Source organism: Mesoplodon bidens, assembly GCF_964165515.1.
Source record: "Mesoplodon bidens genome assembly, chromosome: 10".
Taxonomy (NCBI): Eukaryota; Metazoa; Chordata; class Mammalia; order Artiodactyla; family Ziphiidae; genus Mesoplodon; species Mesoplodon bidens.
In genome coordinates this window covers 4,708,690-4,730,983 of record NC_138172.1, presented here as the reverse complement: position 1 = coordinate 4,730,983, position 22,294 = coordinate 4,708,690, and the positions used below count along the sequence as shown (strand labels likewise).

Genomic DNA, 22,294 nt, shown 5'->3' with positions numbered 1-22,294 from the left:
ACTTGCCTTTATCACTCTTCCTCAAGCACTTCTAAGGTGTTCTGGAATCCTTTTAGGAAAAGCTGAAAGCAAACATTAAGAATTACAAAGTGAGAAACTTACAAAAGGGAAACATCTATATAAACAAAGAAAAAAACTAAGTATACACATAACAAAATGTTAACACTTATCTCTCACTAGTGGGAGTAAGGTAATTTTTTCTAGTGTTTTTTAGTATTTTCTAATTTTGCAAAGGTATAATAAAAAACTGTAATCAAGGAAAAATACCTTGGGAAAAAAAGAAACTTGTCAATACTTAAAAAAGAAAGTGGCATGTTTTATAAATAGCAATGAATATTTTTACACTATGATATTGAATTAGGAATGGATATTCCATTAATTCTGCTCTTAAAGTAACATGAAATGCAAAACAAGTACATACATGAAAATCAGCATAATTTTATAAGCAAATATTTTTCAAGTAGCTTCCAATTGTCTTTCTGCAATTTTATATTTAAAAGCAAGTCTTAAAAGCTATATCTATCCTGAACAATTGAGGCTCAAGATGCACCAAAATTGAAAATTTCCTGGAAAACAAGTTTCTGACAGCCATTACCAGAGAAGTAATTTACTTAGGCACATATTTGGGGGGCATCTGCTTTGTGCTCAGCATTATACAGACCAAATAACGTATCCTATCTTACCCTCAAGGAACTCACAATCTAGGATGGAAAGTAAGATTTACATACTTGCAACTTCAGGAAAACAGCACAAAACAACATAATTAAGTGCTAAATTGTGGGAGGAAAACTGTGATTACCATCAGAAGCAGAAGATCAGTTAGATTAGATTTGTTCAGAAAAGCTTCAAGAAGGAGAAAGAAGCTTTAATGAAGGATGAGAAGATGGATGAATAAGCAGGAAGATATAGGCCAAGATTCTCAGCTAGAGAGCAGTAAACACAGCACACATCAGTAAATACAGTATACGTTTGGGGGCTAGTGAAGAGGCCAGATGCCTGTACTGGTGGATACTCACTTCTGAGTCATCTGGAGAACTAAGTGGCTGGTGGGCAGATGTGAATGGAGGACTTTTCATCTTTAAAGTTTTTCTACCTTTTGAATTTTGAACTTTATGACTATTATTATGTTGAGAAAAAATAAACTTACATGTTTGAAAAAAAGAAAGTAAATACATGTTTTAATCTCTAGGGTAAACATTTAAAAATAGTAGAAGAGTATATAACTACTAGGCTAATAGAAAGGAAAAGTAGAATTAAAATACCCAAATAAATGTAAAAAGGCGGGAAAGCAAGATCACAGATAAGTAGAACATATAAAAAGCAAAATATAAGATGTCAAATGTAAACCCAAATATTCCAGTAATTACATTAAATGTAAGTGGACCAAAAGAAAAAAATCATCATACTAAATAAAAAACAGGGAATTCCCAGGTGGTCCAGTGGTTAGGACTCGGCGTTTTCACTGCAGTGGTCCGGGTTCAATCCCTGGTCTAGGAACTAAGATCCCACAAGCTGCGCAGCATGGCCAAAAAAAAAAAAAAAATTTCAATCTTATGGTGTCTAAAAGAATCACACCAAAAATATAGAGAACAATTAAAATAAAATGTATGGAAAAGGTCACACAAACATAAACTAAACAAAAGCTGCTCTAGCTTTATTAATAGTACTCAAAGTACTATTATAGTGCAAAAACCATTAACAGAGGAGTAATTCATAGGATTAAATGTAGAATTCATCAGGAAGACATAATTTAAAATTTGTATGCATGCAATAACATAGCCTCCAAATACATAAAGCACAACTTAGCAGAACTACAAGGAGAAGTGAAATATATCTGTAATCATAATGGGGAAATTTTTAACATCTCTCTCAGTAATTGATAGAATAAATGACCTAAATAGGAGGAAATAAAGAGATAAATATAGATTTGAATAGCATGGTTAACAAACTGGAACTAAACAGATATTTATATAACACAGCACCCAGTAACTGCAGAATAAATACTCTATCAAGCACAAAGAGATCACTTACAAAAATTGATCTATATGCTGAGCACTAAGGCAAGTTTCACAAGTTATTCTCTGACCACAATGTGGATTCCTAAGGTTTAGAAAGAGTAGATGAAACCACATTCTCCCCACCACCCACACTGTCTCCTGACCCAACCTGTTGGCAATACAGATGGGATGGAGCAATACAGAGGCTGGACAAGCACCTAAAACCCTAAAAGAGAGAAACCTTTCTCTCTAACCAAAGGAAATATAGCCCCAAGAGCATGAAAGAATCCCACTGCAGTCAGGAAGATTAAACCACAAATTATGACAAATTGCTGAAGACTGAATGTGGGCTAGCATCAGAGCGTAAAGTCTCTGGGGGCTGCAATCATAGGAGAGTTTCCACCGTATTACAGGCTTTTCCTCCAGAAACCCCAAAAGGCTCTCTAATGCGGGGGGTGGGGGGGATCTGAGAGAATGCAAAGAAAGTTCCTCATCCCTGCCCCCACCCCTGTGGAACTTGGCAGCCAATGCTAATCAGCCCAGATCTATTTCCCCTATCTCCCTATGGAATGAAAGATTTAATCTGCAAGAAAAAAAAAAAAATCACCAAGGCCTGTACCCTGAGAACACTGGTAGAATCTCACTATAGCTGGAAGAAAGAAAAGGAGACTACACCCAATCTTCACTATTTCTCTAAAGTAACAATCTTAATATGGGGGGAAAGGGCTTTAAAAACTTAACTTAGGAACTTCCCTCGCGGTCCAGTGGTTAAGACTCCACACTTCCACTGCAGGGGGCATGAGATGGATCCCTGGTTGGGGAAATAAGATCCTGTGGTATGGCCAAAAAAATAAAATAAAATAAAATACAGGGGCAGAGAAGGCTGCTTTAAATAGAAAATTCAAATAAAGAATAAACCATTATTGGTTAAAATCTATTTAAAAAAAAAAACTTTGCCTTAAAAAAAGGGGGTGGTGGTGTTAGAAAACCTAACCCAGACGCAGCAGTTGGGGAAAAACAAAGAAGGGGAACAACTCCACTCCTAGAAGTAAAAAGTTTTATGAAGGCCACAGCTCCGAGATCCAGGTTCTAGTGCCTGCCAAAATCTGAGGTTTAACAAACCACCAGAGAACTCCCCCCACCCTCCACTATCAGGCTAATAAGCTTTGAGTAAAAATAACAATGGAATATAGCTGCAAAAGACGAACTCACTGTGTGAAACAGCACAAAGGGAAAACCCAAAGCCAAGCAGGGAGATAAGAGACACTAGGGAAATCTGAAGTCTCCGGTTTCCATGGCAACAACAAATGTCAACTCTGGTAACCATAGCAATAATAATGTTTAAACATAGCTCAACCCCTAACAGATTAATTCAAATTCCACCCTAAAGGACTAGCAGAAGGAAACTTACAGTGTTCTCCAAGCATATCAGATATTTACCTCAGTACTTCCTGTTCTATACAAAATGGTCACGTTTCAACAAGAAAATATGAAGCATGCCAAAGGCAGTAGTAAAAACACAGTTTGAGGAAACAAAGCAATTATCAGAACTAGATTCAGACATGATATAGATTTTAGAATTATCAGGGAATTTAAAACATGATTAATATGGTGAAGACTCTAACGGAAAAGGTAGACAACATGCAAGATCAGATAGGTAATTTCACAGAGACATGGAAATCATAAGAAAAAATCAAGTGGAAAAAACATGGTAATAAATAACAAATGCTTCTGACAAGCTTATTAGCAGATTTGAAACAGCTAAAAAGAATCAGTGAACTTGAAGATTGGCTAATAGAAATTGCTCAAACTGAAATGTAAAGAAGAACAAGAATAGGAAAATAAAACAGAAAAAAACATCCAAGAACTGTGGGAAAATATCAAACAGTGTAACACTCAGAATGCCTGGAGAAGAAAGAACAGAGCAGAAGAAATATTTGAATGGCTAAGAACTTACCAAAATTAGTAACAAGACACCAAACTACAGACTTAAAAAGGTCCAAAAACATCAAACAGGATAAATAACAAAAAAACAAAAACAAAAAAACGTAAGCATATCATATTCAAATCGCTGAAAGGCAAAGAGAAAATCCTGAAGGCAGCCAGAGAGGGGAAAACATATTATATACAGAAGAACAGGATAAGGATTATAATAAGCTTCTTGTCAGAAATTGTGCAAGCAAGATGATAGTGGAGTAGCAACTTTAAAATGTAGGAAAAAACTGCCGAACCAGTATTCTATATCCAGTGAAAATATCCTTCATAAATGAAGAGGAAATAAGGACTTTCCCAATGTAAGCTGGTGCAGCCACTATGGAAAACAGTATGGCGGTTCCCTAAAAAACTAACAACAGAGTTGCCATACAATCCAGCAATCCCACTCTTGGGCATATATCTGGAGAAAACTGTAATTAAAAAGATACATGCACCCCAATATTCATAGCAGCACTAGTTACAATAGCCAAGACATGGAAGCAACCTAAATGTCCATCAACAGATGAATGGATGAAGAAGATGTGGTATTATGTATACAATGGACTACTACTCAGCCATAAAAAAGAATGAAATAAACTTATTTACAAGACAGAAACAGACTCACAGACAGAGAAAACAAACTTACACTTGCCAAAGTGGAAAGGGGGTAGGGATAAACTGGGACTTTGGGCTTAACAGATACATACTACTATATATAAAACAGATAAACAAGGCCTACTGTATAGCACAGGGAGCTATGTTCAGTATCTTGTAATAACCTAAAATGGAAAAGAATCTGAAAAAGAAGAGATATATGTGTGTGTGTGTTTGTATGTGTGTATAACTGAATCACTTTGCTGTACACCTGAAACTAACACAACACTGTAAATCAACTATACTTCAATTTTAAAAAAATCCTGATTTCAAATTTTTTACATCATCAAGCAGTCACAATATGTCATTCAAAAGAAAAAGGAAAAAACACTCATAATAAACATATAATATATGTTACATTTCAATATGCCTTCAGAATGTCAAATTTTGCTCAACTGACACAGAGGCAGTCGTAAATCTCTCTAGAGTAAATGGATGAACACAAAGTTTAGAAATGAAACTTAGTCATGTTTTTCAGATTTTAAAAAAGTCTCTAACTTATGCTCTTTCTCCTTCACTGTAGGTCATCTGAGATGGTTTCAATGGTAACACATACTTTATGCTTTGCTACACTGCAAATTTATTCAACAGTTCTATTCCTGAAGTCATTATTTCTTCTCATGCTTCTATTTTATAAGGGACAACATTTTTCCAGCTACCTCCTAAGGGGATGTGTGATTTAGCAACATCTTTTCCCAGCCCAGTCATTCACACTCAAAACAAATCTTTCTCCTGAGACAGAAATGAGAAAGATATAATCAAGGAAATTCAATAGACATTTACTACTTTGAAAAATGTAATCTCTTCAGTCACAAATATAGTTTCATCACACTTCCTTGAGTTTATTCAGTAAATGTGGCCAAAGCAAGAGGACCTTACAGTGACTACAAGGAACAGGTAGTTATAGTGCCTTAGCTTAAATTGTTCTATGAATGAATGAACACGCAAACATGAGAATACAAAATACTAAGAAAGACTAAGACACAGTATTTCATTAAAGTGAGAAATATGGTCAAAGTGAGACTGTCCAGTGAGTAGCTGATAACTGCTAGACAGCAAATGCACTGGCAGACTCTATCTGATGTATTTTGGAACTATGGAGTCTATTTAAGGCTTGGATCTTCCACTGGGGAAGGCTTGGATCTTCCAGTGGGGAAGGCTTGGACAATAAGTTGCATTTAATTTCAATTTCAACTCTTAGCACTGTAGCAGCTACACAGCTTCCTCCAGCAACATGGACGTGAGCTAAGCAAGGTTCCTACAACAGCTTGGACACAGCTTGTCGGAGCTAGGGTGGGCAAAAAAAAGACCCTGTCTTCCAAGTATCACAGATCTATGCCCTGATCACTGATTATTGCTTCTGATCACAAAGATGCAAAGAGACAGGTGCCCATTTTTGTTGCACCTTACCTCCCCACCCCCCCACGCCCCTGTAGTTGCAAGGCCCTCCCTCTCCAGCTAAGTGACTTCCAAGGGATTTATTTAAAGGACTGGTATCCTGTACTCCCAATCCTTCTCCCCCGCCTCCTTTCCCCGCTATGGGGAGCAAGACCCTAAAGACTAGGACATTTGAAAGCAACTGCATACACATTCGTCTCAAGTTCACATGGGACATCTTCCAGGACAGACCATATATTAGCTCACAAATTCCTAGAAACACAAAATCTACCAAGACTAAATCAAGAAGAAATAAAAAGGGACTTCCCTGGTGGTGCAGTGGCTAAGAATCCGCCTACCAATGCAGGGGACACGGGTTCGAGCCCTGGTCCAGGAAGATCCCACATGCCGTAGAGCAACTAAGCCCGTGCACCACAACTACTGAGCCTGCGCTCTAGAGCCCACGAGCCACAACTACTGAAGCCCGCGTGCCTAGAGCCCGTGCTCCGCAACAAGAGAAACCACCGCAATGAGAAGCCCACACACCACAACGAAGAGTAGCCCCCGCTCGCCACAACTACAGAAAGCCTGCGCACGTGCAGCAACAAAGACCCAACACAGCCATAAATAAATAAATAAATAAATAAATAAATAATTTTTTTAAAAGAGGAAATAGGAAAATAGACCTGTAAAGAGTAAGGAGATTGAATCAGTAATCAAAAATCTCCTGACAAATAAAAGCCCTGACTTGATTTGTTTCACTGGTCAATTCTACCAAACATTTAAAGAAGAACTAATACCAATCTTTCTTAAACTTTTCCAAAAATTGAAGAGGAGGGAATACTTCCTAATCATCCTATGAAGCCAGCATTACTGATAACAAAACCAGACAAAACCACCTCAAGAAGAGAAAACAACAGGGTTATTATCATAACCCTTATGATAATATTGAGACATTTTTTGCCTTTTTCACTTTCACCCTCTCATGAGGATAACAAGACGTTCTCATGGCTCTTAGGGCTAATGGGATATAAGAATCTAGCTGTCTTGTATGAAGTTAGACATTAAAGAGATTGGCAAAAACGTAAAATAATCCTACTCTTATTAAATATTATTTTAGAAAATGACGTGTTATTTACATTAACATGTAATGGGTTATTTTTAAATTAATTATTCTTTAAAATCTGTTTTGATTGCTAATACAGTAAATATCAATAAACATAACCCAAATAAACAAAAGCTTTTTGGGGTCCTCAATAATCTAAGTATAAAGGAGGCCTAATACCAGTTTAATACTGGTCTAACTCACGAAAGTTAAAGAAAGACTGAGGAACCGTCCCAAATTAAAGGAGACTATATGGACTCTGCCTCTGCCCTGGATCTTGGACCGGGAGACAAAAGAAAAGATAATTGGCAAAATTTGAACAGGATTTATAGGTTAGATAACAGTATTGTATTGATGTTCACTTCCTGGTTTTGGTAATTGTACTGTGATCAATAAAATGTGAACTTTGGGGACTCTGGGTGAAGAATTTGGGGGATTCTTTGTCTAGTTTTGCAACTCTTTATAGATTTGAAATTATTTCAAAATGAAAATTAAAATTCTTTTAATTTTAATTTAAATTGATTTAAAAGATCACTCACACTAAGTATCAGAGAGGATGTGGAGCAACTGCAGCTAGTGCTAATACTAAATGGTATAACCTCTTTGGAAAACGTATGGCAGTATGGCAGACAGAACGGCCCCCCAAAGATGTTTCTATCCTGTGAATGTGTTGCCTTACCTGACAAGAGAGACTGTGCAAACGTGATGGAATCAAAGATTTTGACACTGGGAGGTTATCCTGCATTATCCAGGTGGGCTCAATGTAATCACATAGGTCCTTATAAGTGAAAGAGGGAGGCAAGAGAGTCAGAGTCAGAGGTGATGGGACACAGAAAGAGAGGTCGGTATGATTATATTTTGAAGATGAAAGGGGGTCATGAACCAAGGAGTATAAACAACCTCTAGAAGCCGGAAAGAGGCAAGAAAATAGGATTCTCCCCTAGAACCTCCAGAAAAAATACAGCCTTGCCAACATCTTGATTTTAGCCTAGTGAGATCCATTTCAGACTTCTGGCCCCCAGGAATGTAAGACAATAAACATGTGTTGTTTTAAGACATTAAGTTTGTGGTAATTTGTTACAGTAATAGGAAGCTAACAGCACTTTCTTAAAAAATTTAACAAACACCCTCCATATGACCTATCCATTCCATTCCAGATTTTTACCCAAGAGAAATGAAAACATACATCCAAAGACTTGTACATAGACGTTTACAGCAGATTTATTTATAATAGCCCCCAAACTAGATGGATAACAATCCATACGATAGAACACTGCTCAGCAATGAAAACTAAAAAAAAAAAAATCAATACATGCAATAACATCAATGAACTTCAAAAGCATTACGCTGAGTAAAAGAAGCCAAGCAAAAATATAAGCTTTATGATTTCATTTATATAAAAAATTATATACAACATACATATATACATATGTATGCATATAAAATTAACCTACAGGGGTTGCCTGTGGATGGAATTGGAGGGAAAGATGGATTACAAGGGACAAGGGGGAACTTTGGGGGGTGATGAAAATATTTATCTTGATTATGGTGATGGTTTCAAAAGTGTATACTTATGTCAAAACTCACTAAGTTAAAAACTTTATGTGCAACTTATTGCATGTTAATCATACTTCATTAAAATTAAAAAATTTTAATAAAGTGATAAAGAAACAAACATCAGTTTTGAACACCTACATACTCAACACTTGAGCCAAGAACTGTGAAACAATCAGGAAACAAATGCAAGGAGTATGAAATAGTAGATAAGAATCTTAGGCCTTAGAACCAATCAGTCCTATATTTGACTGTCAGTTTCAATAATTGGTAGCAAAGGGAGTCTTGGCTTTCTAAGCCTCAGTCTTATTTTCTATAATAACATCTAACTCATATGGCTGTTGTAAGAATTAAAAGAAATAATATATGAAAATCATCTCTGCCAAATTTGGAAGTACCCAATTAATGGTAGCTATAAGAATACTATCTTTTTTTTCCCCCCAGACTCTGGTGAGCTGCACGCTTCTTTATAGGTGAGGCCAATCTAATTCTTGACTTACATATTAATTCTTACGTTTATTTAAATAAAAGAATTATAAGAAGCAGTGTGCACAAACAATAAGAGAACTTAGAGCAAGGGAAAAGAAAAAAAGTAGTGCATTACAGTGAAATAAATTAACTGATGGTCCTAACAAAAGCCCTGAGTTATCAAGAACAGATTCATTAGGGACTTCTCTGGCAGTCCAGTGGTTAAGATTCTGCGCCACCAATGCAGGGGGCCCAGGTTCGATCCTGGTTGGGGAACTAAGACCCCACATGCCATGGGGTGCAGCCAAAAAATTAAATAAAAAAAAAAAAGAACAGATTCATCATACACAGAAAACTGTCTTTAAGAGGGTGAACACTTTTTTCTTATAAGGCCAAAAAGGAACACACATTTCAGAAAAATTACTATTGTAAAATGGTTAATTTCTTTGAAAGCTACATTTCTTCAACAGAGGTAAACTTTACCAATCTGGAAACATTTATAACTCTTTATCTCCTTTCAATATTAAACAAATGAAATATTACTATATATGACAAACCATTTTCTGTAGCTCTAAATAATTTACTTTGTATGATTCTCAACAATCCTAAAGATATAAATTCCTCAAAGCTGAAACAAAATGGTCTACTGAAATCAGACTTTCATACAAAACCTTTCAGTATTTCTTAAATGAAGTAAAATTTTAAAACATGCAGTACATGCTATTATGGCTCACTTGCCTACTAACTGTGGGTCCTTGAGCAAATTACTTAATTTGATCTCTAAAGTATGGATAAAAATATTTCCCATCTCATGGGGTTACTGTAAAGAGTAAATGAGACAACGCATGCATGGAAAGTACTTTATATAGTGCCTGGCAAGAAGTAAGCAAATCCTCAGTAAGTGTTAGCTGCTATTTTTTTTTTTAACTACTATTAAACACGTACCTCCAACCTAGCCTTACACCTAAAGCAACTAGAGAAAGAAGAACACACAAAACCCAAAGTTAAAGTTCTCAGAGCTCCTGGTACGAGCCTCTTTCCTTGGATGGATTCTTGGCTTTTCTCCCAGCATGGCCCCCAAACACCAGTTTTCACTTCCAGCCCAAGCAAAGAAACCGAAGAAACCGAGACTGACTCCTGCCTCCAGGCCAGAGGAAACATCTGCTTCTCCGAACTTGCCGAAGGAAGAAAAAGAATAGCAAGAAGCAATTGAACATACTGATGAAGTACAAAATGAAAACAGACAGACTTAACGAACAAGCCAGTGAGGAGATTTTGAAAGTACAACAGAAATATAACAAACTCCGCCAACCATTTCTTCAGAAGAGGTCAGAATTGATTGCCAAAACCCCACATTTTTGGGTAACAACATTTGTTAACCATCCACAAGTGTCTGCACTGCTTAGGGAGGAGGATGAAGAGGCGCTGCATTATTTGACAAGAGTTGAAGTGACAGAATTTGGAGATATTAAATCCGGTTACAGAATAGATTCTTATTTTGATGAAAACCCTTACTTCGAAAATAAAGTTCTCTCCAAAGAACTTCATCGGAATGAGAGTGGTGATCTGTCTTCAAAGTCCACTGAAATCAAATGGAAATCCAGAAAGGATGTGACAAAACGTTCAAGTCAAACGCAGAATAAGGCCAGCAGAATGAGACAGCATAAGGAACCAGAAAGCTTCTTCACCTGGTTTACTGATCATTCTGATGCAGGTGCAGATGAGCTAGGAGAGGTCATCAAAGATGATATTTGGCCAAATCCATTAAAGTTACTACTTGGTTCCGGACATGGATGATGAGGAAAGGGAAGGAGAAGAAGGTGACAATGATGATGAAGAGGAAGACGGATTGGAAGATATTGATGAAGAAGGGGATGAGGATGAAGGAAGATGAAGGAGAAGATGACTAATGGAACACTGATGGAGTCCAACCTTCCTTTTTTAATTTTCTCCAGTCCCTGGGAGAAGTTGCAGTCTTTTTTTTCTCCTCCTCCTCTTGTGCTCAGTCGCCCTGTTTTTGAGGTCTCTTTTCTCCTTTATACCATGGCTCACAACTTATTCTGGGGGGAAATACCTTAAGCAGAATTCAGTGGGAAAAGAATCTCTACCCCTTTCTGTTCCAAATTCATTTTTATCCCTTCTTGTCTCAACAAAAACTTTATGGAATCAACACCACCATGCTCTATGGGAAAAAAGAAAAACCTTCTGCTCCCTTAGCTCTGCTGGAAGCTGGAGGGTGCTAGGCCCCTGTGTAGTAGTGCATAGAATTCTAGCTTTTTTCCTCCTTTCTCTGTATATTGGGCTGAGATTGCACTGTGTCTCTATGTGAATATGGACAGTTAGCATTTACCAACATGTATCTGTCTACTTTCTCTTGTTTAAAAGAAGAAAAAAAAAACTTTAAAAAATGGGGTTATAGAAGGTCAGCAAAGAATGGGTTTGAGATGTTTGGGTGGGTTAAGTGGGCATTTTGACAACATGGCTTCTCCTCTGGCATGTTTAATTGTGATGTTTAACGGACATCCCTGCAGTTTAAGATGGCACTTTTAAAATAGAATTCTCTCCTAATGATGACTTGAGCCCTGCCACTCAATGGGAGAATCAGCAGAACCTGTAGGATCTTATTTGCAATTGACATTCTCTATTGTAATTTTGTTCCTGTTTATTTAAAAATTTTTCTTTTTGTTTCATTGGAAAGGAAAGATGATTGCTCAGTTTTAAACGTTGAAAGTGTACAAGTTGCTTTGTTACAATAAAACTAAATGTGTACACACACACAAAAAAAAACCCCTAAGTTAGTAGAAGGAAAGAAATCATGAAGATCAGAGCAGAAATAAATGAAATAGAGATGAAGAAAACAATAGCAAAGATCAGTGAAACTAAAAGCTGGTTCTCTGAGAAGATAAACAACATTGATAAACCTTTAGCCAGACTCATCCAGAAAAAAAGGGAGAGGACTCAAGTCAATAAAATTAGAAATGAAAAAGGAGAAGTTACAATGGACACCACAGAAATACAAAGGATCATAAGAGACTACTACAAGCAACTATACACCAATAAAATGGACAACTGAGAAGAAATGGACAAATTCTTAGAAAGGCACAACCTTCCAAGACTGAACCAGGAAGAAGTAGAAAATATGAACAGACCAATTACAAGTACTGAAATTGAAACTGTGATTAAACTCTTCCAACAAACAAAAGTCTGGGACCAGATGGCTTCACAGGCATATGCGATCAAACATTTAGAGAAGAGTTAACACCTACCCTTCTGAAACTCTTTCAAAAAATCGCAGAGGAAGGAACACTCCCAAGCTCATTCTACGAGGCCACCATCACCCTGATACCAAAACCAAACAAAGATATCACAAAAAAAGGAAATTATAGGCCAATATCACTGATAAACATAGACACAAAAATCCTCAACAGAATACTAGCAAACTGAATCCAACAACACATTAAAAGGATCATACACCATGATCAAGTGGGATTTATCCCAGGGATGCAAGGATTTTTCAATATCTGGAAATCAATCAGTGTGATACACCACCTCGACAAATTGAAGAATAAAAACCATATGATCATCTCAATAGATGCAGAAAAAGCTTTTGACAAAATTCAACACCCATTTATGATAAAAATCTCCAGAAAGTGGGCACAGAGGGAACCTACCTCAACATAATAAAGGCCATATATGACAAACCCACAGCAAATGTCCTTCTCAACAGTGAAAAACTGAAAGCACTTCCTCTAAGATCAGGAACAAGACAAGGATGTCCACTCTCGCCACTTTTACTCAACATAGTTTTGGAAGTCCTAACCACAGTAATCAGAGAAGAAAAAAATAATAAAAGGAATCCAAATTGGAAAAGAAGTAAAAATGTCACTATTTGCAGATGACATGATACTGTACATAGAAAATTCTATAGATGCTACCAGAAAACTACTAGAGTTCAACAATGAATTTGGTAAAGCTGCAGGATACAAAATTAATACACAGAAATCTCTTGCATTCCTATACACTAACAACGAAAGATCACAAAGAGAAATCAAGGAAACAATCCCATTTACCATAGCATCAAAAAGAATAAAATACCCAGGAATAAACCTATCTAAGGAGACAAAAGACCTGTACGCAAAAAACTATAAGACACTGATGAAAGAAATCAAAGATGACACAAAGAGATGGAGAGATATACCATGTTCTTAGATTGGAATAATCAATACTGTCAAAGTGACTAAACTACCCAAAGCAATCTACAGATTCAATGCAACCCCTATTAAATTACCAATGGCATTTTTCACAAAATTAGAACAAAAAATTTTACAATTTGTATGGAAACACAAAAGACCACAAATAGCCAAAGCAATCCTTTTTTTTTAATTTTAACATCTTTATTGGAGTATAATTGCTTTACACTGTTGTGTTAGTTTCTGCTGTATAACAAAGTGAACGAGCTATATGTATACATATATCTCCATATCCCCTCCCTCTTACATCTCCCTTCCACCCTCCCTATCCCACCCCTCTAGGTGGTCACAAAGCACAAAGCTGATCTCCCTGTGCTATGTGGCTGCTTCCCACTAGCTATCTATTTTACATTTGGTAGTGTATATATGTCAATGTCACTCTCTCACTTTGTCCCAGCTTACCCTTCCTTCTCTGTGTCCTCAAGTCCATTCTCTACGTCTGTGTCCCCAAGCAATCTTGAGAAAGAAAAATAAAGCTGGAGGAATCAGGCTCCCTGACTTCAGACTATACCACAAAGCTACAGAAATCAAAACAGTGTGGTACTGGCACAAAAACAGAAATATAGATCAATGAAACATGGTAGAAAGTCCAGAGATAAACCCATGCACCTATGGTCACCTAATCTATGACAAAGGAGGCAAAAATATACAATGGAGAAAAGACAGTCTCTTCAATAAGTGGCGCTGGGAAAACTGGACAGCTACATGTAAACAAATGAAATTAGAACACTCCCTAACACCATACACAAAAATAAACTCAAAATGGATTAAAGACCTAAATGTAAGACTGGATACTATAAAACTCTTAGAGGAAAACACTCTTTGACATAAATTACAGCAATATCTTTTTGGATCCACCTCCTAGAGTAATGAAAATTAAAACAAAAGTACACAAACGGGACCTGATTAAACTTAAAAGCTTCTGCACAGCAAAGGAAACTATAAACAAAACGAAAAGACAACCCACAGAATGGGAGAAAGTATTTTCAAACGAAGCGATCAACAAGGGATCAATCTCCAAAATATACAAACAGCTCATGCAGCTCAATATCAACAAAAAAAAAAACCCAATCAAAAAATGGGCAAAAGATCTAAATAAATATTTCGCCAGGGCTTCCCTGGTGGCGCAGTGGTTAAGAATCTACCTGCCAATGCAGGGGACATGAGTTTGAGCCCTGGTCTGGGAAGATCCCACATGCTGTGGAGCAGCTAAGCCCGTGCACCACAACTACTGACCTGCGCTCTAGAGCCCGTGAGCCACAACGACTGAAGCCCGTGTGCCTAGAGCCCGTGCTCCACAACAAGAGAAGCCACCTCAGCAAGAAGCCCGCACACCACAACAACGAGTAGCCCCCGCTCGCCACAAGTAGAGGAAGCCGACACACAGCAACAAAGACCCAACGCAGCCAAAAATAAATAAATTAAAAAACAAAAAATTTCTCCAAAGAAGATGCTCAGATGGCTAAAAAGCACATGAAAAGATGCTCAACATCATTAATTATTAGGGAAACACAAATCAAAACTACAATGAGGTATCACCTCACACTGGTCAGAATGGCCATCATCAAAAAATCTACCAACAGTAAATGCTGGAGAGGGTGTAGAGAAAAGGGAACCCTCCTACACTGCTGTGGGAACGTAAACTGGTACAGCCACCATGGAGAACAGTATGGAGGTTCCTTAAAAAACTAAAAATAGAGCTACCATGTGATCCAGCAATCCCACTCCTGGGCATATATCCAGAGAAAACCATAATTCGAAAAGATACATGCACGCTAATGTTCACTGCAGCACTATTTACAATAGCCAAGACAAGGAAGCAACCTAAATGTCCATCAACAGAGGAATGGATAAAGAAGACATGGTATAAATACACAATGGAATATTACTCAGGCATAAAAAAAAGAATGAAATAATGCCATTTGCAGCAACATGGATGGACCTAGAGATTGCCATACTGAGTGAACTCAGAGAAAGATAAATATCATATGATATCACTTATATGTGGAATCTAAAAAAAAGGGTACAAATGAACTTATCTGCAAAACAGAAATAGAGTTACAGATGTAGAAAACAAACTTATAGTTCAAGGGGTAAGGGGGAGAGGGATAAATTGGGAGACTGGAATTGAGATATATGTACTACTATATGTAAAACAGATAACTAATAAGGACCTACTGTGTAGCACACGGAACTCTACTCAGTACTCTGTAATAACCTATATGGCAAAAGAATCTGAAAAAGAAAAAAAAATGTATATATATATAATTGAATCACCTTGCTGTACACTTGAAACTAATACATTGTAAACCAACTATAAAAAATTCAATAAAAATTATTTTTTAAAAAAATGTACCTCATCGTGATAATAAAGTAAATTTAATAGTAAGATTTAAGAAGGATTACATTTAATGCAAAATTGTAAATTCTTTTCTAATTAACACTCAGATTAGGTCTCATCTGAAAACTGTTAGTACTTTACTGAAATGTCTGCATTTCTTTTGTAAATATAACTGCATAATCTGTAACCAAATCTAAATCCTGACAGTCAAAAATGTAGAAGGATACAATTACCTCATCAATTCATGTTCTTCTACTTAACACGGTTCAAACATAGAATGTCCTGTTCTTCTGTCTATCCTTTTCCCACAATTCAACTAAACAGATGTTTGAATGCCTTAAAAATGCAAGACGTAATATCCTAGCTGGATCAACAGAAATTAGAAAAGAATCCTACATTTTTTTCCACTATGCTTTCCTGAAACCAGAAGATAAAGCTTATTTTATATCCAACTCACTCATGTTTAACAATATCTACTTAGGCCAGAGCTAAGATATATTTAATTTCACATTTTGTCTTCCTATCACACAAAGTCTCTTCCGTGAACTAACTTGCATCCAAAAAACTGGCAGTTGCTGCTGAGATGAGGCAAAGGTTTAATCACTGGACGACACTCACAGAAAATTAAACCAGTGAACCCAAGACCTGTTCAACAGTGGGGTTTCTCGGGTGGGTTTTTTTCCCTCCCTCAGCAATCGATACAACAACTTTCCAAACTGTACTCATAATGCATTCATTCCCAAGATCACTACTCAGAAGCATATAAATAAACCATATAAATAAACCATGGCACAGCCAGAACCAACCAAACCTGTTTTGACAGATCCAGGCCAACCAACTGCAAAGCTTCTGAATATGCACCCCCACAGGCCTATGCAACACCAGCCTTTGGCTCCGGAATACGTTCTTTTCCTTCCTGTAGGCCTAGTTCTGGCTTTTGAGGAAAGAAAAATAAAGCTGTCAGCTGAGTGGATCAAACTTCCAGCAGGGTAAACAGAAAAAGCTTGTCATTTAAATCCCTTCGAACAAGTATCTGCTCAACAGAAATGAAGGCAACTTAGTTATAAAAGACAACAACAAGGGGACTTTCCTAATGGCGCAGTGGCTAAGAATCTGCCTGCCAATGCAGGCTACATAGGTTCGAGCCCTTGTCTGGGAAGATCCTACGTGCCGCGGAGCAAATAAGCCCGTGCATCACAACTACTGTGCCCGCGCACCTAGAGCCCATGCTCCACAACAAGAGAAGCCACCGCAATGAGAAGCCCACGCAACGCAATGAAGAGTAGCCCCCGCTCACCCAACTAGAGAAAGCCTGTGCTCAGCAACAAAGACCCAACGTAGCCAAAGATAAATAAAATAAAATAAATTTTAAAAAAGGACAACAATGAAAATTCAATATATTTTAGTTTTTTTAATGATCAAAAGAATAAGAAAATACTCAAATATGCTCTCATCAAATTATAAAGAAGCTAGCATAAGTAGAGAACAAAATAACTCAAAGCTAAATAATACCATGCAGATAGCTATTTTTAATTTTCTATGTTGATTCCATTAGGTAACATGCTTCTGAGCAATCAGGTCATGGCTTATGGAAGGGGAAGGGGTTGTTGGGTAGGGAGAGTACAGTATTATTAATTAAGTGCAAATATCAATTAATAACGCAGCCTTAATTATTTGCCAACATGAGAAACATGAGCAGGAGAACACTATTTCTGGAAAGCATTAAAATTGCTGACCTAGTCATTCATTCAGGAAACATAATCCAATGCCTACTCTTTGGTTAAAACTGCAGTACAGGCTTCCCTGGTGGCGCAGTGGTTGAGAGTCCGCCTGCCAATGCAGGGGACACGGGTTCGTGCCCTGGTCTGGGAAGATCCCACATGCCCCTGAGCGGCTAGGCCCGTGAGCCATGGCCGCTGGGCCTGCGCGTCCGGAGCCTGTGCTCCACAACGGGAGAGGCCACAATGGTGAGAGGCCCGCGTACCTCAAAAAAAAAAAAACAAAACCTGCAGTACACATCAACACGTGTAAAAAACCTACAGGATGGGGAAAGCACTGATAAGCATACCAGTATGGAAAAGCAATTCTCACATATGTATTTATTTGCATCTTAAGAACAAAACTATCGAGCTAAACACAATAAGAGGGTATATCTAAATTTAATGAGTTCTCTCCTGCACTAAGACACCTCCTTCTGTTTGTACTTTTTCACCACCTTCAACCAATTCCCCCTCCCCCCACCTCTGGTAACCACAAATCTGATCTTTTTTTCTATAAGTTTGTTTGTTTGTTGAAGTATAGTTGACCTACACTATGTAAGTTTCTGGTGTACAACATAGTAATTCGATATTTCTATACATTACAAAATGATCACCACGTCTCCTAAATATTCCTGAATTAATTCCTTTCTATCCTCTCCACCAACACCACTCTTGTCTAAGTAAGTCACCACTATCTCTCACCTGAACTAGACTAAGTTCCTAACCAGTATCTCTGCCCCCACTCTGGTGCACCTCAATCCATTCTCTGCCTTGAGGCAAAAAATGCTCACATCAAAAAGCAAGTCTGGGGAGTTTCCTAGTTGCCTAGTCATTAGGATTCCAGGCTTTCACTGTGGTGGCTCCAGGTTCAATCCCTGGTCGGGGAACTGAGATCCCGCAAGCCGTGTGGCACAGCCAAAAAGAAAAAAAAAAAAAAAACAAGTCCGACTTTGTCCTTTCTTGCTTAAAACCCTCTAACAGTTCCTTGTTCCTCTTAGAATAAAGGCAAAAACTTAACAAAACCTTTAATAAAAACCTGCAAGAGCAGGCCTATCTCTCCATCTCAAACCATTTCATTCTCCCTCTAGCTGTCACTTCTCAGGCCACACTAGTCTCATTTCACCATTTTCCCTTCTACCACAGGGCCTTTGCACCTGCTGTCCTTCTGCCTGGACAACCATCCTTCCTCTCTTTGCCAAGTCAATACCTACTCTTCCAACAAATCATAGCAGAAGTACCATTTCTTGAGGATGCATTTTCTAACCTGGTCAAATTTCACTAATATCACTTATACCACTGCTGCAGTTATAATTTTACATTTAATTTAATATTAATATTTATTTCCTCCACCAGCCCACAGTTTCCATGGGGGATGGTATCACATCAGGGTTTCCTCCACATTATATCCCCAATGCCTGGTTAGTTCAATAAAAATATGTTGCATGAATGATCAAATGCATGAACCATGCTCAAGAACCATCAAACATGGTCCACATTGCCTATGTCAAAGTTCAGGTGCCTGAAATCACAAAACGTTCAATACTATGTCAAGCTCCCATCATCATGATCTTTACTACATCTAGTTTCCTTTAACAAGGTCCCTTTAGCAGAGATAATGAAGTTTATTCATCACAGGCCTTCTTCTGCTGGCTTCCTATTTACGTGAGGACACCATCAAAAAATCAAACTCCACTGAATACTCTAAAATAAAGCAATCTAAATCTAAGTTTGATTACAATTTTCAAAACAAAATTATTATTTTTTTAACATCTCGCTGTCAAGTCCCAAAGCAAAGATAAATCCCCAGTTTGTCTTGGAATCTGAACCTCTTACTCAACTTAACTCAAAACAAATTACTGAAAATAAAAGTCTACCAAAAAACAACATTTAAACAAGTTTACCCATGTATCTATGGTCAATTAATCTATGACAAAGGAGGCAAGAATATACAAGGGAGAAGAGACAGTTTCTTCAATAAGTGGTGGGAAAACTGGCCACATGTAAAAGAAAGAAATTAGAACATTAACACCATACACAAAAATAAACTCAAAATGGACTAAAGACCTAAATGTAAGACCGGATACTATAAAACCCTTAGAGGAAAACATAGGCAGAACACCCTTTGACATAAATCTCAGCAATATCTTTTTGGATTCACCTCCTAGAGTAATGAAAATTAAAAACAAAAATAAACAAGTGGGACCTAATTAAACTTAAAGGCTTTTGCACAGCAAAGGAAACCATACCCAAAACAAAAAAAAACCCTCGGAATAGGAGAAAATATTTGCAAAAGATGAGACTGACAAAAGATTAATCTCCAAAATATACAACAGCTCATGCAGCTCAATATCAAAAAAAACAACAGCCCAATCAAAAAATGGGCAGAAGATCTAAATAGACATTTCTCCAAAGAAGACATACAGATGGCTAAAAAGCACACGGAAAGATGCTCAATATAACTAATTATTGGGGAAACACAAATCAAAACTACAGTGAGGGGCTTCCCTGGTGGCGCAGTGGTTGAGAGTCCACCTGCTGATGCAGGGGACACGGGTTCGTGTCCCGGTCCAGGAAAATCCCACAGGCCGCGGAGCGGCTGAGCCAGTGAGCCATGGCCGCTGAGCCTGCGCGTCCGGAGCCTGTGCTCCGCAACGGGAGAGGCCACAACAGTGAGAGGCCCGCGTACCGCAAAAAAAACCCAAAAAAAACAAAAAACCTACAATGAGGTATCACCTCACACTGGTCAGAGGTGGCCATCATCAAAAAATCTACAAACAGTAAATGCTGGAGAGGGACTGGAGAAAAGGGAACCCTCCTACACTGTTGTGGGAAACTGGTACAGCCACCATGGAGAACAGTATTGGAGGTTCCTTAAAAAACTAAAAATAGAGCTACCATATGATCCAGCAATCCCACTCCTGGGCATATAACTGGAGAGAACCATAATTCGAAAAGGTACATGCACCCCAATGTTCACTGCAGCACTAATTACAAGAGCCAAGACATGGAAGCAACCTAAATGTCCATCAACAGAGGAATGGATAAAGAGGATGTGGTACAGGGACTTCCCTAGTGGTGCAGTGGTTAAGAATCCACCTGCCAATGCAGGGGACACGGGTTCGATCCCTGGTCCGGGAAGATCCCACATGCCGTGTAGCAACTAAGCCTGTGCGCTACAGTAACTGAGCCTGTGCTCTAGAGCCCACGAGACACAACTACTGAAGCCCGCGCACCTAGAGCCTGTGCTCTGCAACAAGAGAAGCCACGGCAAGGAGAAGCCCGCGCATTGCAACAAAGCAGTCCCCACTCGCCACAACTAGAGAAAGCCCAAGCGCAGCAACGAAGACCCAACGCAGCCAAAAATAAATAATACATAAATTTTATTTTAAAAGAGATGTATATATATACAATGGAATATTACTCAGCCATAAAAAGAATGAAATTATGCCATGTGCAGCAACGTGGATGGACCTAGAGATGATCATACTAAGTGAAGTCAGACAGAGAAAGACGAATATCAAATGATATCACTTATATGTGGAATCTAATAAAAATGATACAAATGAACTTATTTACAAAACAGAAACAGATTCACAGACTTAGAAAACAAATTTATGGTTACTAAAGGGAAAAGGAAGGGGGGGAGGGATAAATTAGGAGTTGGGATTAACATATACAGGTTATCATATACAAAAACAAGCAACGAGGACCTACTGTATAGCACAGGGAACTCTACTCAATACTCTGAATACCCTATATAAGAAAAGAATCTGGAAAAGAATAGATGTATGTATGTGTGTGTGTGTGTGTGTGTGCGTAACTGAATCTCCTTGCTGTACACCTGAAACACAACACTGTAAACCACTATACTATGATATAAAATAAAAAATTTTTTTAAATAAAATTTAAAAAAAGAAGTTTAAATCTCTAGACATAAAAAAAAAAAAAAACCCTCAGTAGGAAAAGGAAAAAACATTGGGGCAATGTTTGGATGAAAAACTCTTCCACAATACAAAACAAGAAGAAAGACAACTTCCCCATGAATTCTGGCAAAGTCAATACTCGGCCTTATTCACAAAATTCTTGGATAGCTTCCTTGGCCTAAAAACCCCATGCTATTTCAGTGACTGAGTAAAGCCTGTGTATAGGTATGGTTGCTTAGGGGAATTGCCTGTTTTGATGGTAAGCAAACAGTTCTCAATGGTGTTTAAATAATTCAAAGTCATTAAAAACAGTGGATAAAATAATTCATGACAAAATATTAGATGTAAAAAATAAGGTTAGGCCTTGTTCACAGGGTTACACAATGGCACAGGTAGAAGGAAGACTGGAACTCACAGACATTGAACAACTTTTTCATTCATCTGCCCAAACAACTTTCCTTATCCCACTTACTTACAACTTTCCAAATAAATTGACTTTCAGACAACCCAAAAATTTTCAGGAAAATGTCTACACAGAAAAGAAAATGCTGGTAAATAACACTGCCCCTTTATCACTGTAAAACTACTCCCTCTGGGAACTTCCCTGGCAGTTCAGTGGTTGCGACTCCCCCCTTCCACTGCAGGGGTGGTGGGTTCAATCCCTGGTCAGGGAACTAAGATCCCACATGCCTCACAGCCAAAACCCCAAAACATAAAACAGAAGCAATACTGTAACAAATTCAACGAAGACTTTAAAAATGGTCCACGTCGGGCCTCCCTGGTGGCGCAGTGGTTGAGAGTCCGCCTGCCGATGCAGGGGATACGGGTTCGTGCCCCGGTCTGGGAGGATCCCATATGCCGCGGAGCATCTGGGCCCGTGAGCCATGGCCG

At 38.0% G+C, this 22,294-nt stretch overlaps 1 protein-coding gene and 1 pseudogene across 4 annotated transcripts in view; one reads left to right on the top strand and one right to left on the bottom strand.

Annotated features, from left to right (window-relative positions):
* The window catches only part of TMCC1 (transmembrane and coiled-coil domain family 1), a 221,000-nt gene that overhangs the window by 167,120 nt on the left and 31,586 nt on the right, over positions 1-22,294 (bottom strand). For 2 of the 3 annotated variants that reach the window (XR_014016929.1, XM_081247082.1), the window contains exon 2: positions 3-62. The gene's annotated coding sequence lies outside the window, so the exon portion shown is untranslated. The remainder of the gene's footprint in view (positions 1-2; positions 63-22,294) is intronic. The other variant, XM_081247083.1, reaches the window with a different exon arrangement.
* On the top strand, positions 10,200-11,039 carry LOC308624126 (protein SET-like; annotated as a pseudogene). Its single transcript has one exon. The product of its transcript is annotated as a protein SET-like (transcript).